A 17,230-nucleotide genomic window follows, 5' to 3' on the forward strand; every position below is an offset into this window, starting at 1 on the left:
ATTGCTGAGCTTGTTGATATGAGGCTGAGAGCCTATTTGATTATTGTAAGCACGTGATTTTTGCCCAATATGAGAATTACTCCCAAAAAATTCAAAAATAAAATGATTTTTCTTTGGTGTGCAATTTTGTGATATTTTGTGATATTTTGAATAATTATTTGTATTTGTCTGTGCATGTTTATTTGCTAAATTAATAAAAAATACAAAAATATGTCGCATTTCGCATGTAGGATTTAATTATACAATTGTTAGTAATTAAGTTTGTTTTACAAAAAAATAAAAATTATAAAAATAGGCATCGTTTGCATTTTTAGCGTTTAATGTCCAAATATACAATTTTATGCTTAATTATTACTTAATTGTGCGTTAATTGTTATTTGGAGTTAATTTGTGCTTTTATAACTTAATTTAGTTCTTAATAATAGTTTAAATATTTTTATAATTTAGATTTAGAGAAATAAAAGAAGAAAAGAGAGCGAAAATATAAAGAAAGTCGGAATTGGGCCTCTTCTTCGATTTCAAGCCATAGGCCCAAAAAATGGCCCAATCTTCCCTATGACCCAGTCCATTTCGAACTGGGTCAACCCAGTCCATAACCCAACACCCCTATCATTTTTACAAAACAAAACAAAATAAATAAATAAACCAAGAAAACCCTAAAAATCTAAACCATCCGCCCCCCCCCCCTCCTATCTTCTTCTTCTTCCTCAAGCTCACCTCCCTTCCAACCATGGCTGCCCCTCTCCCAAACCTTCATCCCAAGCCTTGGCCAACCATGGATGCCTCCCCGTACACAACACGCACACACGCAGCAGCCCATCCATCGCTGCTGCTTCTTCGTCTTCCTCGTCGCACAACTCGCCATGGCTAGTCGACGCTGCTCCTCCTCCTAGCTCCATAAACCAGTCGTAAAACCAGCTGCAGTTGCACGAAAATGTTGGCTCAAACCCGTTGCGCTTCATCTTCCTCACCCTCGTCGGAACTCGAGCAGCCGCTGCTGCGTTGTCCAAACTCAGTCACGTCCAAACAACCCCATCGCGACCAGCTGCTCCTGTTCTGCGAGCTTCATCTTCTCCGAGCTTCATCTCTCCAAGCTGCTGCTCCGTTCCGTCGAGTTCGTCGTCGTTTGGTCGAAGCTTCATCTTCTCCGAGCTGCTGCCTCACTTCATCTTTTTCATGCAAACAAACCAAACGCACCCAGCTGCTTTTGTTCTGCTCGCTGCTGCCCGCACCCTTAAGTCGGCGTTGCTTCAGTTTGCTTCTTAGATGTGTTCGTCGTCGTTTGGTCGAGTTTTGGTCGAGGCTCGTCAAAACAGTCCGTACATATTCGTGTCGATCCGGTTAGTAGATTTTGAGTTTTATTTTATCCGTATTTTTTTTGATATGTTCGAATCTAAAATCGGCAAATGTTTGTTTTGTTCATGTTTAGATATTTGATTTTTGGTTTTGTTCATGTTCATGTGCTTTGTTAAATTAATTTTCAGATTTCAAAATAGAAGTTTAATTTTTTGTTTTCATGTTTATTTCATGTTTGTATTATTGTTTAAGTGAATATTTGTTAGTTTAATATTAGTTAGATACAAATTGAAGTTTAATTAATTGTTTCTTCAATTTGTTTCATGTATTTTATGTATTTTCCGGAAATTGTTAATATTGTTAAGTTCAAGTTTAAATTCATAATTGTTTCTTCTTAGGTTTTGTTTTGTCATTTGCCTAAAAGAATTTAGTTGTAATAAGGGAAGTATGTTGGTTTTAATCATTTGAATCCGTCGTTTTTATTTTTAGATTTAATTCATGTTCATATTATGTCTGTTTGATCTTGAATCCAAAATTTGTATAGTTTGATTTCTTGTTTATCATATATGATCATTTCTTGAATTTGTTTCATAATCTTGTTTAAGTTTAATATATGAATTGTTGTTGTAATGTTGTTAGAGTAGTTGATTTTAAGTTCAATATTATTGAATTTAGAAATCTAAATATACTTATTTGTTGTTGTTGTTGAATCCGAAAATAGGATTGTTTGTTGCTAAAATATTGTTCAATCAAATTTTAGTTGTTCTTTGTTGTTCAATTTGTGTTCATGTGATTTGTTGTTGAAATGTTGTTGAAATCATGTTCATGTGATTTGTTGTTGAAATGTTGAAGAAATCATGTTCATGAAATTTGTTGTTTGAACATTGTTAGAAATTTATCATATTGTCTATATTTTGGTTAAGTTTGATTTATTGATGTGTTATAGCTGATGGGTAGTTTGGTAATTTGCAGTACGTTTAGGGGTAGTTTGGTAATTTCAGTAAGGTCGGAGGGGTAGTTTAGGAATTGTACATTTTGTAATTTTTTATATGAAGCATGGGGGACAAAATGTAATGGGGTGGGTTGTGATATAGTTATTTAATATAAAGGGGGGACAAAACAAAATTTAGTGGAGGGAATCTTGTATTATTTTATGTTAGGCATGGGGGACAAAATATAATGGGGTGGTGTGATATGTTTATTTAATGTAATGGGGATGAGTGAGAAGATAATGGGTTGGGTAGAGAAAAAGTATTGATTTTAATTGATTAAAAGATTTATGGGATGGGATTATATATATGAAGTCTTGAACACAAGACAAGGACAAAGAGACGAGACAAGAAAAAATACACATACAGATAGAGAGAAAAAAACGGACAGAGAATAGAAGAGAGAAAAAAGGGCTGAACATTTAAGAGAAAGAAAAATTCCGAAAAATATTTAAGCTTTCAAAATAAAAATAAAAACTAAAGAAAAATCTTCTGCTTTCTTTCTTTGTTTGAAATTAGTATTAATGGTTGTTGTTTCATTTAAAGCTTAAAGCTTTTGTTTTTGGGATTACTACTCCACTGGTCTGTTACTGGGTTGTTACTGTTGCTGGGCAGTTGTTGCTGTTGCACTGTTATTACTGTTGCTGATTTTCATCTTCATTTTCTTTTGTTTCCAATATCAGGTACATATCTTTTAAACTCATGTTGTGAAGAGCTTCAACATGACAAATAAATGAAGTTTGGGAAATATAATTCTGTTTTTCATTCGTCTAAGTTCATTATTTTAAATTTCAGTTTTGCTTCATACTGATTAACATAGTAATATGCTTGATAGAATAACTATTAGTTGATCATTTCTCTTTTTAAATTCGTATGAGCGTAGTAATAATGTTGCCTATTTCGGAATCTCATTAAAAGCATAGTTATGATTGGATTGCCAAGATAGAAAATATGGCATAAAGATTGGCCATTAACTAAGCCTTGTGGCATTGTTAGTTGAATAAAGAATAGCATGAAAATATCAAAAACCATATTGATAGTTTATTCTAATATCTGATTTAGTTGTGGATTGAACGATGTAAGTTGTACGTTCATATATGGCATGATAACAGGTATATATAGAACTATAAGTGGAAGGTGATTTGATATAGCTCGTTACGATGTTAGAGTGTTATGAATGTTTCAGACGTACAATTGTGTTGCATGTAAGGCAATTTTATTCAATCGATTTGTATAATAATTCCTTTTCTTATCAACTTGATGCCTATCTACCATCATAAACAAATTAACCAAACGATTATAACTTTGGATTAAAAACAAGTAATGTAGAAGGTGATTAGGTTTCTAGATTATAACATTTTTTTTAGCATTCGCTTCAAATAGAACAATGAGAATTCTTCAAAAATATCACTTCCTTTCTTACATCCATTCTTTCCCAATTTTTATACGTAATTTGCACGTTGTTTATTTGGGTAGGCAAATATTGTATTCACTAAATGGTAGTAGTAATCACACGTTGTTTATTTTTACTTCTCAAATTCGAATGGTTTGAGGAATATAATTCATACGCGAAAAAATATAAATTGCGATCGACGTCCAATAAATTGTAAATTCTTTTTAAGGAATTTAGAGACTAGAAGAATATTTATTTCTCATGATGTTCACATAAAAATACGTGGATATAATAAACAATTTGTAAACAAATTTATACTACCATCAAGAATATTTTTGTGATTAGGGATACGTTCGCGTAACCTAATTATATTTCTAAAAGCAATTCGGATTATGCGTTCGCGTGACTTCGATCGAATATTTAATAAAAGGGATTTCTCGGAGAATATCATTATTAATTTCATAAAAACCCGAGATGTGAGGTTCACTACTTAATTATACCAAAAGGGCGAATGTTCTTGATTTTATTTAAAGCATAATTTCGAAAATAATTATTTTAATAAAAATATTATCTATATTATTGTGTACACGTGCGCGTGACACAACTCCGCATGTTTTAAAAATATAATTTATAACACGAATATACGTACGCGTGATTCGATTCAAAGAAGGGTCTTTAAATCTAAATAGAAGCGGTAACAATAGAATCATGCAATAAAAATGTATTTAACAAATCAAAATAATTAAGCCAGGAATAAAAACAGTTAAGCGACCGTGCTAGAACCACGGAATTCGGAAATGCCTAACACCTTCTTCCGGATTAACAGAATTCCTTACTCAGGATTTCTGGTTCGCAGAATAATAAACAGAGTCATATTCTCCTCGATTCAGGGATTAAAATTGGTGACTTTGGACGCCTTAAAATTCCCAAGTGGCGACTCTGAAACAAATAAACAAATCCCGTTTTGACTGTCCTTTAATTGGAGAAAACTCCCTGCACCCTCGCGGGGGTGGAAAAAGGAGGTGCGACAGCTCCGGCGACTCTGCTGGGGACTTTGTATTAACCCAGAACCACTGGTTCAGGGTTCAAGAATTCGAGCTTAAAATAAGTGTTATAATTGGCTTTATTTATTATCTGATATATGCCTAATGTGCTAAATGATGCTTTTACTGCTTTAATATTATTTGAATTGTGTATATAAAACTGCTACGAAACCCTTCTTCTTTCTGAGTCTTCTGAATTTATGGTGTACACGTGCGCGTGGCCCACCTTTCTGTTAGAAGTCATACCAAATAAGACGAAGTTGGGACAAGTAACTAGGCCGGGCAGACTTTCGTGCTCCCGGTACGTTGCCCCCACTTCGGCTCAAGCTGTCCACTTGGGTAAGCCAGGGCTAGAACAATATGCCTCAGGTTTTTCACTTAGAATAACTCAGTTTCATGCCGGATCCCTAGTAGGAACGTTTGTTTGCATCACGTGCATTTGACTTTGGAGGCTCAACACAGGGGTTGGGTCTGTCTAGGACAGGTGTACCAAAAATGAAAATGACCATCTTGATGCATCTTACTTGCTGGTACTTGCGCATTTATTTGATCCGGATTTGTGTGTTGACTGATTTTTGAATATCAGGAATAATATTTTGAAATTGAAAAAAAAGGATAGCGATTAGGGAATTGATTGTTTATTTTTGTAAAAAACCAAAGCCCAAATACTGTCAAAACTCTGCCGAAATTTTGAAAAAAATGTGTCTTATTAGTTTGTTTTATTAAAAGCAAAGAAAAATAGAAAAAAAAGAGTTGTTGTTCTGTCTTGTTTTTTTTTTTTTAAAAAAACAAATTAGAAAAAAAAATAGTTTGTCTTGCCATAAAAATGAAAATGAAAAAGAGTCTTGTTTTTAAAATGGGTTTTTATTTATTTATTTTTTTAGATGCCAAAATAAAAATAAAAATAATAAAATAAAAAGAGTCTTTCATTATTTGTTTTATTATTTGTTGCAAATATATATATATATATATATAAATCCAAAAAGTTTTTCTTTATTTCCAAAAAATGTATATATATCTTTATTTGTTGCAAAAATATTTGTCCTGCCAAAAAGTCTAGAAAAGTTTTTTAGACTCCCAATTTTCAAAACAAAAAATCCAAAAATATTTTCCATTATTGACTTCTTTAGAAAGTCTTTTTAATTATTAAAAAAAATATATAATAAAATAAAACAAATCCGAAAATATTTTCCTTCTTCTTTAAAAATTGAAAAGAAAATTCAAAATTCAAAAAAAAAATTAGAAAGCATTTCTTTTATTAGAGGTAAAATTCCTAAAAATATTTTCTTTCTTCTTTATAATAAGAGAAAACAAATAAAAATTAAAACAAAAAAATATATCTTCCTTTTACTTTTGAAATTCTTAAAGTTCAAATCAAAAGAAAAGGAATTCTTAGAAATCTTTCTTTCAAAAAGAAAATCAATCAAAAATCCAAAAAAAATAAAATATATACTTCCTTTCTTCTTTTAAAGCAGTTCTTTTACAAATTCAAAAAAAATAATAATGATTTAAAATTAGTTTATTTACTTTATTCATGACCTGCCCGAACTACGCGGGTTTTATTCTCACCGGATGTGAGATACGTAGGCAACCCTCATCGGGTCCAACCCCCCTTTTTGCTAAAATAGCCAAAAACCAATAAATAAATAAAAAAAAAAACGTGTCAGAATTTTAATCTTGTCATAAATAAATCGGGTGGTGTCCAACCTCCCCTTTTGCTAAAAAATAGCCAAAAATAATATGTCAAATTTTAATTTTGTCATAAAGAAGTCGGGTGACGCTGTTTTATCAAGACATAGCCGAATGTTCCCGAAAGGGACGCCGGAAGGCTGACTTTGCATAAACAGCCACCTTTGGGTCATTTTTTAAAATTTGGTCCAGTTGACCCACACAGCCTTAAAAAATCTTCGTCCCCGAGGCGCTGAAGGGCCGTGTTGCAACACCTGGTTTTTATTGTAATTTGAAAAAAAAAACAAAGAGTCAACGGTCAGGTGAATACCGTTTTAGTCAAAAATAAGCCGAGCCAACTTCGGCCGCGTCTTAAACCGTTCTTGCCGAAATAGCCTCAGAGTATCTTTCAGTTGTCGAAAGGCTATTTTCGTAAAAGAACGGACAAGTGTGTAAAGTATCATAAAATAATCCTCTCCGGCCTCAAAATTTGGAAGGGATCACATTTGCAAAAATAACCGTTTGGTTGCATTTGTCAAACGGAGAAAGGAAGCTGGCCGTTTGTTTTGGAGTTTGTAAAACTTTTGATTATAATATGTGGGTCGTTTGATTTTCAAGTTTGTAGGTCATTTTTAAACCTTTGAAACCCAATATGAAAGTTGAAAAAAAAATGATTAGTATTGCTTATCTTTTATTGGTCCGAACTACGCAAGGTCTGATTCATGCGGGGTCATGATACGTAGGCAATCTCCATAAGATTCGACCACCACTGAAAAAGAAAAAAAGGGAAGAAAGAAAAATAAAGGAAAGCGCAAGTGCATCGCATCTCTGATAGAACGGTTTAACTGCTTAGGTGCATTGCATCTCTAATATATGATTATCTGTCAAATGCACAGACACTAACGTGATGGTTTCCCTTTGCTGTGTTCATATATAGAAAAGTGGTTGGTTGTGGTAACTCCTCCCTGCAAAGCAAATGACACAGAACCTCAGAACAGGGTGGGTCGGTACTGATGACCGACAACAATTGGTTGAACAGAACAACGGGTTGGTAGAAGAAGTGAAAATGCTGAGACAACATGTGGCAGACATGTATCAGGCATGGATAACTGAGAAAGCACCACCCCCACCACCGCCAAGCTTTTCAAACTCTGGCATTACCCATCCCCCATACTCTCCATCCCAACCCACTTATGACAACTTTCCTAGCTACCCGAGTAGCTCCATCACTCGTCCACGCTACTCCCCTCCCCAATGCTACTTCTCTCCACGATATTCCCAAAGACGGGCTTCACTTTCCAAATACCCAGCTCCACAGAAGGCCTATCCACCCTCACAAGCCTACCGGAAGCCCCCTGGATCAGGTTTTCGGCCCAATCAAGCATTTAGGAACGAAAGGTTGCTGAAACGAGGAAAGGCTCTCACCCCTATCGGAGTATCGTATGCAAGTCTGTTTAAAAGGCTAAAGCATGCTGGCTGGATTGAGCCGCTCCCCGCATATACTCCAGATCCACATGCAAGAAACTTTGATCCGGCAGCGCGATGCGCGTACCACTCCAATGTCATAGGGCACAACATTGAGAGTTGTCGTAATTTGAAAAAGGAAGTAGAGAAAATGATCCAAGAAGGGCGGATTGTGATCGATAACAGTGACATGGAGCACTTGAACCCTATCGAGAACTTGTTGACGGAGGTTGATGACGTGGAAGCTGATAATGCTCTTGGCAATACTAATGCAAAGCTTAGTGGCTAAGATGCCAATTTTGATAAAATGGGAGGACGCTCCGTTCCTTGGTTAGCAAGAGAGAAGCTGGTGGTGTCTTATTTTGTTGTCATTTCTGTTGTCCGGATTATTCATAGGGTTGTAATCCGAATATTGTCTTGTGTCAAACCTTCTTATCTTTCCAGTTTGTCATATCAATTTGTTTAAGTTTTGTCAAGGCTGTGTTAGGATTTTATTCTGGTTGTTTTGTTTGTTTTATTATTCAAACCATTTCGCCGGTAGTCTAATACAAAAGTCGGTCTTTTGTTGTTTCCAGTCATCTTTTGTTTAGTCCTTTTATCATTTTTTGTTCAGCGCCGATTCTCGTGACATGACATGCGCACATATTGGGCCTAATCTTAAAAGTTAATCATAAAACCCTCGGAAGGTGATTAAAGCATTTAAAGGAAATAAGAACGGTTTGAGATTATTTGAAGCCCGAGTCATGTGGAACTGGGGCAAGTTAAACATAAAGAAAACCGTTAAATGCAGGGTTCGCCAAATTGGCATGAGGGTCGTTCATGAGAATGAGAGTGAGAGTGTCGCCCAGCAGTGCTTTAGAAATGACAAATGAAAAAGCAAGTGTTTAACATAGTTGTCAAGTCCAGTACCATCAGAAGAGACTATAAATCTATGTTCAATTGTGTTGTTTGCACTTGGCATGTTTTAAAGACTGGAATGATGAAGGCATTTTGTTCTGCTACCTAAACACTTTATCCTTCGTTACCCCTTTTGAGCCTTATTTATTTTCTTTCATACCCCTCGTTCGGAATCAATAGCAACAACTAGGAAATACGAGCCTGGAAGGTAAAGAAAAAATCAAGAAAAAAAAACGAAAAAAAAATTAAAGAAAAAAAACGAAAAAAAGGAAAAGAAAAGAAAAATGATAAAAAAAAAACAAAAGAAAGTCAGAAGAAAACAGAGGAATTTGGAACTACGTTTGACCTGATTCCTCAAACAGGATACGTAGGCGCTTCACGGCTCGGTCATAGGGTGCATAGTGTGCATAATGTGCATGGTATGCATGGTGTAATAAATAAAAAAAAATTAATAAATAATCCCCAAGCAAGAAACTGGGGCAAGATTTGCGCTTGTTATAAAGAAATATGATTTCGAAGGTTGTAATTTTGAACTCCAAATTGATTTGTTTTTTAGCCTTTAATACCCTTTCTTTCTAAGCCTATCCAAAAAACCCACATTACGGTCCAAAGAAAGACCTTCTGATCAGTCTGCAAAAGATACCAAGTCAGACAAATGAGAGTCTTACCGGTGAACATAACACTCTGTTCCACAACAGAAAGGACTCTAATCTCTAGCAGAGAGAGTCATACCGGCAACACTCCAAATCCCCAGCTGGAAAGAGATATAAATGAGAGAGTCTTATCGGTGAAAATCTTCACAGACACCATAAGGCGATGAAAGCTGAGAGAAAAACCCAAAATGAGAGAGGCTTGATAGTGAAAACCCTTCGGGCACTACAAGTCGAATAAGATTAAGAATCAGATGGGGAATTGCCAATTGAAGATCTTGAAAGATGATTGACAACAGAGGATAGGCCACATATGCATGTCATGACCATTAGAGTCGGTGTCTGCGTTTGATAGGTTTTTATTTATAGTTTCTTTTGTTAAAGAGTCATCCTTTTCCTTTGTCTTTTATTCTGTTCCTTTTCATCTTTCTCCTTTCATAGAAAATTCCCCAGTAGAGTCTGTTTGGTCAGAACTAGTGGGAAATGACTTCAAAGTAGACCATCAGCTTTCCAAGATAAGATCTGACTAGTACGTCCAAGTGATATAGTCAGGAAGGAACAAGCGCGAGGCCAGTGTCAAGAAAGATATCCCCAACAAAAGGATTGACGAGTGTCAAGAGGGATATCCTTGCCGAAATCAAAGATTATTAAACCTCAAAGCCCGTGGACAAATCAAGGAGAGCAATGAGCATGATTTGGGAAATTCATATAAGACTAAAAGGTCAGGGAAATGCCAGTTACCGAGCTGTGCCACAAAAGAAGAGGGATATCCCCAGCAAAAGGGATCAATCCCAGCAAATAATATCATCCCCAACAAGTTGTGGAACGCAAAGCAAGGAAGGAGAAAGGGAAAGTCATCCCCAGTAGGAATATCACAACCAACCACCGTGTTTTAAACTAACAAATTTTGTTTAATTTGAAACAGATAAAGGAAATGGCATTGATTACAGAAATGCATGCCATAAGGGAGACTGTCAAACTGGGGCAGAAAATTTTCCTTTCATTTGGAAAATTTTCTGGAAGTCAGATACCCATTCGGGGTAGAATGAATATAGCACCAGTCTCAAGGGAAGTGGTCTTTAAACCAGTTTTACCCCCAATATAATAAGTTTCAATGGAGAAGTTGTTCCCCAGCAGACATAACAAAGGGATGACACTTGTGCTCAGAAAAACAAAAGCCATTATCATCCCCAGTAGCTTCCAGAAGAATGAAGCATCGATTTTAAGGGATAAAATTCCCTAGCAGCGTTATCCTCAACAACGTTATCCCAAGAAGATAACACTTTTATCCCCAGCAGTGTTGAGAGAAAATAAATTCTGAAAAAAAAAAATTGAATTTGAAGGAGGGGAAGAAAGGAGACTCCCACAGTGGTATTATCCCTAGCAAGCAAGAACAAAGCAGAGCGAAGGAAGGAGAAAAGAAAAGAAGAAATTACGAAGGTAAGTTTCTCAAATCATTGATCTTTACATTTTCCTCTTAGGATAAAAAGTCCTAATTTGATGAACTTCCCTCCCGATACAATATTGGTCCGATGAAATTTTTCTCCCAAGATAATATAATAAAATCTTAGTCGGATGAATCTTCTCATAGGATCAAAATCTAGTCTGACGAATTTTCTCCTAGATTAATTTGAAAAAAAAAAAGTTTGAATTGAAAAAAAATGGTTGAAGTCAGGAGCCCCCCTGAAGAATAGAATGGCGATTTATTGGTTGAAATCAGGATCCCGCCTGAAGAAAGGAACGGCATTTTTTTAAAAAAAGGGTTGTTAAAATCGTGCCAGCCAAAGAAAGGAATGACACTTTTGAAAAATGGTTGAAGTCAGGAGCCCCCTGAAGAATAGAATGGCGATTCATGGGTTGAAATCAGGAGCCCCCCTGAAGAATAGAATGGCGATGTATTGGTTGAAGTCAGGAGCCCCCCTGAAGAATAGAATGGCGATTTATCGGTTGAAGTCAGGAGCCCGCCTGAAGAGAGGAATGGCGATTATTTTTAAAGTTGTTGTTGAAGTCAGGAGCCCGCCTGAAGAGAGGAAAGGCATTTTTAAAAATTGTTAAAATCTTGCCAACCTAAAGAAAGGAATGGCGATGTATTGGTTGAAGTCAGAAGCCCTCCTGAAGAGAGGAATGTCGATTATTTTCAAAGTTGTTGTTGAAGTCAGGAGACCGCCTGAAGAGAGGAAAGGCGTTTTTGAAAGTTGTTGAAATCTTGCCAACCTAAAGAAAGGAATGGCGATGTATTGGCTGAAGTCAAGAGCCCGCCTGAAGATAGGAATGACGATTATTTTCAAAGTTGTTGTTGAAGTCAGGAGCCCGCCTGAAGAGAGGAAAGACGTTTTTAAAAGTTGTTGAAATCTTGCCAAACTAAAGAAAGGAATGGCGATGTATTGGTTGAAGTCAGGAGCCCGCCTGAAGAGAGGAATGGCGATTATTTTCAAAGTTGTTGTTGAAGTCAAGAGCCCGCCTGAAGAGAGGAAAGGCGTTTTTAAAAGTTGTTGAAATCTTGCCAACCTAAAGAAAGGAATGGCGATGTATTGGTTGAAGTCAGGAGCCCGCCTGAAGAGAGGAATGACAATTATTTTCAAAGTTGTTGTTGAAGTCAGGAGACCGCCTGAAGAGAGGAAAGGCATTTTTGAAAGTTGTTGAAATCTTGCCAACCTAAAGAAAGGAATGGCGATGTATTGGTTGAAGTCAGGAGCCCGCCTGAAGAGAGGAATGACTATTATTTTCAAAGATGTTGTTGAAGTCAGGAGCCCGCCTGAAGAGAGGAAAGGCATTTTTAAAAAGTTGTTGAAATCTTGCCAACCTAAAGAAAGGAATGGCGATGTATTGGTTGAAGTCAGGAGCCCGCCTGAAGAGAGGAATGACAATTATTTTCAAAGTTGTTGAAGTCAGGAGCCCGCCTGAAGAGAGGAAAGGCGTTTTTAAAAGTTGTTGAAATCTTGCCAACCTAAAGAAAGGAATGGCGATGTATTGGTTGAAGTCAGGAGCCCGCCTGAAGAGAGGAATGACAATTATTTTCAAAGTTGTTGTTGAAGTCAGGAGACCGCCTGAAGAGAGGAAAGGCATTTTTGAAAGTTGTTGAAATCTTGCCAACCTAAAGAAAGGAATGGCGATGTATTGGTTGAAGTCAGGAGCCCGCCTGAAGAGAGGAATGACTATTATTTTCAAAGATGTTGTTGAAGTCAGGAGCCCGCCTGAAGAGAGGAAAGGCATTTTTAAAAAGTTGTTGAAATCTTGCCAACCTAAAGAAAGGAATGGCGATGTATTGGTTGAAGTCAGGAGCCCGCCTGAAAAGAGGAATGACGATTATTTTCAAAGTTGTTGTTGAAGTCAGGAGCCCGCCTGAAGAGAGGAAAGGCGTTTTAAAAAGTTGTTGAAATCTTGCCAACCTAAAGAAAGGAATGGCGATGTATTGGTTGAAGTCAGGAGCCCGCCTGAAGAGAGGAATGGCGATTATTTTCAAAGTTGTTGTTGAAGTCAGGAGCCCGCCTGAAGAGAGGAAAGGCGTTTTTAAAAGTTGTTGAAATCTTGCCAACCTAAAGAAAGGAATGGCGATGTATTGGTTGAAGTAAGGAGCCCGCCTGAAGAGAGGAATGGCATTTATTTTTAAAGTTGTTGTTGAAGTTGGGAGCCCGCCCATAGAGTAGAGGCATACATTTCAGTCTTTAATTTTCAAGTGTTGAAATTGGGAGCCCGCCCAGATAACAGAGGCATACATTCAGTCTTTACATTTCAAGCATTGAAGTTGGGAGCCCGCCCAGATAACAGAGGCATACATTTCAAGTCTTTAATTTTCAAGTATTGAAGTTGGTAGCTCGCCCAGATAACAGAGGCATATATTTCAAGATCAAGTCAGAGGACAATAAAACAGAGGGTTACAATAGGAATCCCTAGCAGGAAATAATAAAAATCCCTGGCACCGGGAAACAGAAGGTTGCAACAAGAGGTCACAGTACAAACTCAAGTACATGTGTCAAAAGAAGAAAAGCACCGGAAGAAATGCAAGCAGACAAGGAAGCAAGGAAACAAAAACAAATTGTACTCTAGCCTAGCTTCTTGTTTTCTTTTAAGCATGGTGTAACAAGGAGATCGGTAAGCAATGGTAATAGCATGCAACAACAGTAACAATGCAGTCCCACGGTAGTCCCAGCTACCAAAATTTCCCGAACTACATTGACCTGATTCCTGTTTAGCCCAGGATATGTAGGAAACCTTTGAAGCAAAGGTACGGTCAAATCTTTTTCAAAAAAAAATGCTTCACAGGGAGTACTCGGATGGGCAAAAAATCGCTCGTTTTATCTTTGCACGAAAACCCTTCGTGTCTTCAGGCAAAGAGGGACAGCTGTAAGCACGTGATTTTTGCCCAATATGAGAATTACTCCCAAAAAATTCAAAAATAAAATGATTTTTCTTTGGTGTGCAATTTTGTGATATTTTGAATAATTATTTGTATTTGTCTGTGCATGTTTATTTGCTAAATTAATAAAAAATACAAAAATATGTCGCATTTCGCATGTAGGATTTAATTATACAATTGTTAGTAATTAAGTTTGTTTTACAAAAAAATAAAAATTACAAAAATAGGTATCGTTTGCATTTTTAGCATTTAATGTCCAAATATACAATTTTATGCTTAATTATTACTTAATTGTGCGTTAATTGTTATTTGGAGTTAATTTGTGCTTTTATAACTTAATTTAGTTCTTAATAATAGTTTAAATATTTTATAATTTAGATTTAGAGAAATAAAAGAAGAAAAGAGATCGAAAATATAAAGAAAGTCAGAATTGGGCATCTTCTTCGATTTCAAGCCATAGGCCCAAAAAATGGCCCAATCTTCCCTACGACCCAGTCCATTTCGAACTGGGTCAACCCAGTCCATAACCCAACACCCCTATCATTTTTACAAAACAAAAAAAAAATAAACCAAGAAAACCCTAAAAATCTAAACCATCCGCCCCCCTCCTATCTTCTTCTTCTTCCTCAAGCTCACCTCCCTTCCAACCATGGTTGCCCCTCTCGCAAACCTTCATCCCAAGCCTTGGCCAACCATGGACGCCTCCCCGTACACAACACTCACACACGCAGCAGCCCATCCATGGCTGCTGCTTCTTCGTCTTCCTCGTCGCACAACTCGCCATGGCCAGTCGACGCTCGTCGAGGCTCGTCGACGCTGCTCCTCCTCCTAGATCCATAAACCAGTCGTAAAACCAGCTCCAGTTGCACGAAAATGTTGGATCAAACCCGTCGCGCTTCATCTTCCTCACCCTCGTCGGAACTCGAGTAGCCGCTGCTGCGTTGTCCAAACTCAGTCACGTCCAAACAACCCCGTCGCGACCAGCTGCTCCTGTTCTGCGAGCTTTATCTTCTCCGAGCTTCATCTCTCCAAGCTGTTACTCCGTTCCGTCGAGTTCGTCGTCGTTTGGTCGAAGCTTCATCTTCTCCGAGCTGCTGCCTCACTTCATCTTTTTCATGCAAACAAACCAAACGCACCCAGCTGCTTTTGTTCTGCTCGCTGCTGCCCGCACCCATAAGTCGGCGTTGCTTCAGTTTGCTTCTTAGATGTATTCGTCGTCGTTTGGTCGGGTTTTGGTCGAGGCTCGTCAAAACAGTCCGTACATATTCGTGTCGATCCGGTTAGTAGATTTTGAGTTTTATTTTGTCCGTATTTTTTTTTGATATGTTCGAATCTAAAATCGGCAAATGTTTGTTTTGTTCATGTTTAGATATTTGATTTTTGGTTTTGTTCATGTTCATGTGCTTTGTTAAATTAATTTTCAGATTTCAAAATAGAAGTTTAATTAGTTATTTTCATGTTTTATTTCATGTTTGTATTATTGTTTAAGTGAATATTTGTTAGTTTAATATTAGTTAGATACAAATTGAAGTTTAATTAATTGTTTCTTCAATTTGTTTCATGTGTTTTATGTATTTTCCGGAAATTGTTAATATTGTTAAGTTCAAGTTTAAATTCATAATTGTTTCTTCTTAGGTTTTGTTTTATCATTTGCCTAAAAGAATTTAGTTGTAATAAGCGAAGTATGTTGGTTTTGATCATTTGAATCCGTCGTTTTTATTTTTAGATTTAATTCATGTTCATATTATGTCTGTTTGATCTTGAATTCGAAATTTGTATAGTTTGATTTCTTGTTTATCATTTATGATCATTTCTTGAATTTGTTTCATAATCTTGTTTAAGTTTAATATAGGAATTGTTGTTGTAATGTTGTTAGAGTAGTTGATTTTAAGTTCAATATTATTGAATTTAGAAATCTAAATATACTTGTTTGTTATTATTGTTGAATCCGAAAATAGGATTGTTTGTTGCTAAAATATTGTTCAATCAAATTTTAATTGTTCTTTGTTATTCAATTTTTATTCATGTGATTTGTTGTTGAAATGTTGTTGAAATCATATTCATGTGATTTGTTGTTGAAATGTTGAAGAAATCATGTTCATGAAATTTGTTGTTTGAACATTGTTAGAAATTAATCATATTGTCTATATTTTGGTTAAGTTTGATTAATTGATGTGTTATAGCTGATGGGTAGTTTGGTAATTTGTAGTACGTTTAGGGGTAGTTTGGTAATTTCAGTAAGGTCGGAGGGGTAGTTTAGGAATTGTACATTTTGTAATTTTTTATATGAAGCATGGGGGACAAAATGTAATGGGGTGGGTTGTGATATAGTTATTTAATATAAAGGAGGGACAAGACAAAATTTAGTGGGGGGAAATCTTGTATTATTTTATGTTAGGCATGGGGGACAAAATATAATGGGGTGGTGTGATATGTTTATTTAATGTAATGGGGATGAGTGGGAAGATAATGGGTTGGGTAGAGAAAAAGTATTGATTTTAATTGATTAAAAGATTTATGGGATGAGATTATATATACGAAGTCTTGAACACAAGACAAGGACAAAGAGACGAGACAAGAAAAAATACACATACAGATAGAGAGAAAAAAACGGACAGAGAATAGAAGAGAGAAAAAAGGGCTGAACATTTAAGAGAAAGAAAAATTCCGAAAAATATTTAAGCTTTCAAAATAAAAATAAAAACTAAAAAAAAATCTTCTGCTTTCTTTCTTTGTTTGAAATTAGTATTAATGGTTGTTGTTTCATTTAAAGCTTAAAACTTTTGTTTTTGGGATTACTACTCCACTGGTCTGTTACTGGGTTGTTACTGTTGCTGGGCAGTTGTTGTTGTTGCACTGTTATTACTGTTGCTGATTTTCATCTTCATTTTCTTTTGCTTCCAATATCAGGTACATATCTTTTAAACTCATGTTGTGAAGAGCTTCAACATGACAAATAAATGAAGTTTGGGAAATACAATTCTGTTTTTCATTCGTCTAAGTTCATTATTTTAAATTTCAGTTTTGCTTCATACTGATTAACATAGTAATATGCTTGATAGAATAACTATTAGTTGATCATTTCTCTTTTGAAATTCGTATGAGCGTAGTAATAATGTTGCCTATTTCGGAATCTCATTAAAAGCATAGTTATGATTGGATTGCCATGATAGAAAATATGGCATAAAGATTGGCCATTAACTAAGCCTTGTGGCATTGTTAGTTGAATAAAGAATAGCATGAAAATATCAAAAACCATATTGATAGTTTATTCTAATATCTGATTTAGTTGTGGATTGAACGATGTAAGTTGTACGTTCATATATGGCATGATAACAGGTATATATAGAACTATAAGTGGAAGGTGATTTGATATAGCTCGTTACGATGTTAGAGTGTTATGAATGTTTCAGACGTACAATTGTGTTGCATGTAAGGCAATTTTATTCAATCGATTTGTATAATAATTCCTT

At 35.9% G+C, this 17,230-nt stretch overlaps 1 long non-coding RNA gene across 1 annotated transcript; it reads left to right on the forward strand.

The window, feature by feature from the left end:
* Positions 1 to 687: 687 nt before the first annotated feature.
* On the forward strand, positions 688 to 3,525 carry LOC142176493 (uncharacterized). Its single transcript, XR_012705143.1, has 2 exons — positions 688 to 1,340; positions 2,969 to 3,525. It is a non-coding gene; the product is annotated as an uncharacterized LOC142176493 (long non-coding RNA).
* The last annotated feature ends 13,705 nt before the right edge of the window (positions 3,526 to 17,230 follow it).

The sequence above is a fragment of the Nicotiana tabacum genome, chromosome 22, assembly GCF_000715075.1.
Source record: "Nicotiana tabacum cultivar K326 chromosome 22, ASM71507v2, whole genome shotgun sequence".
NCBI lineage: Eukaryota > Viridiplantae > Streptophyta > Magnoliopsida > Solanales > Solanaceae > Nicotiana > Nicotiana tabacum.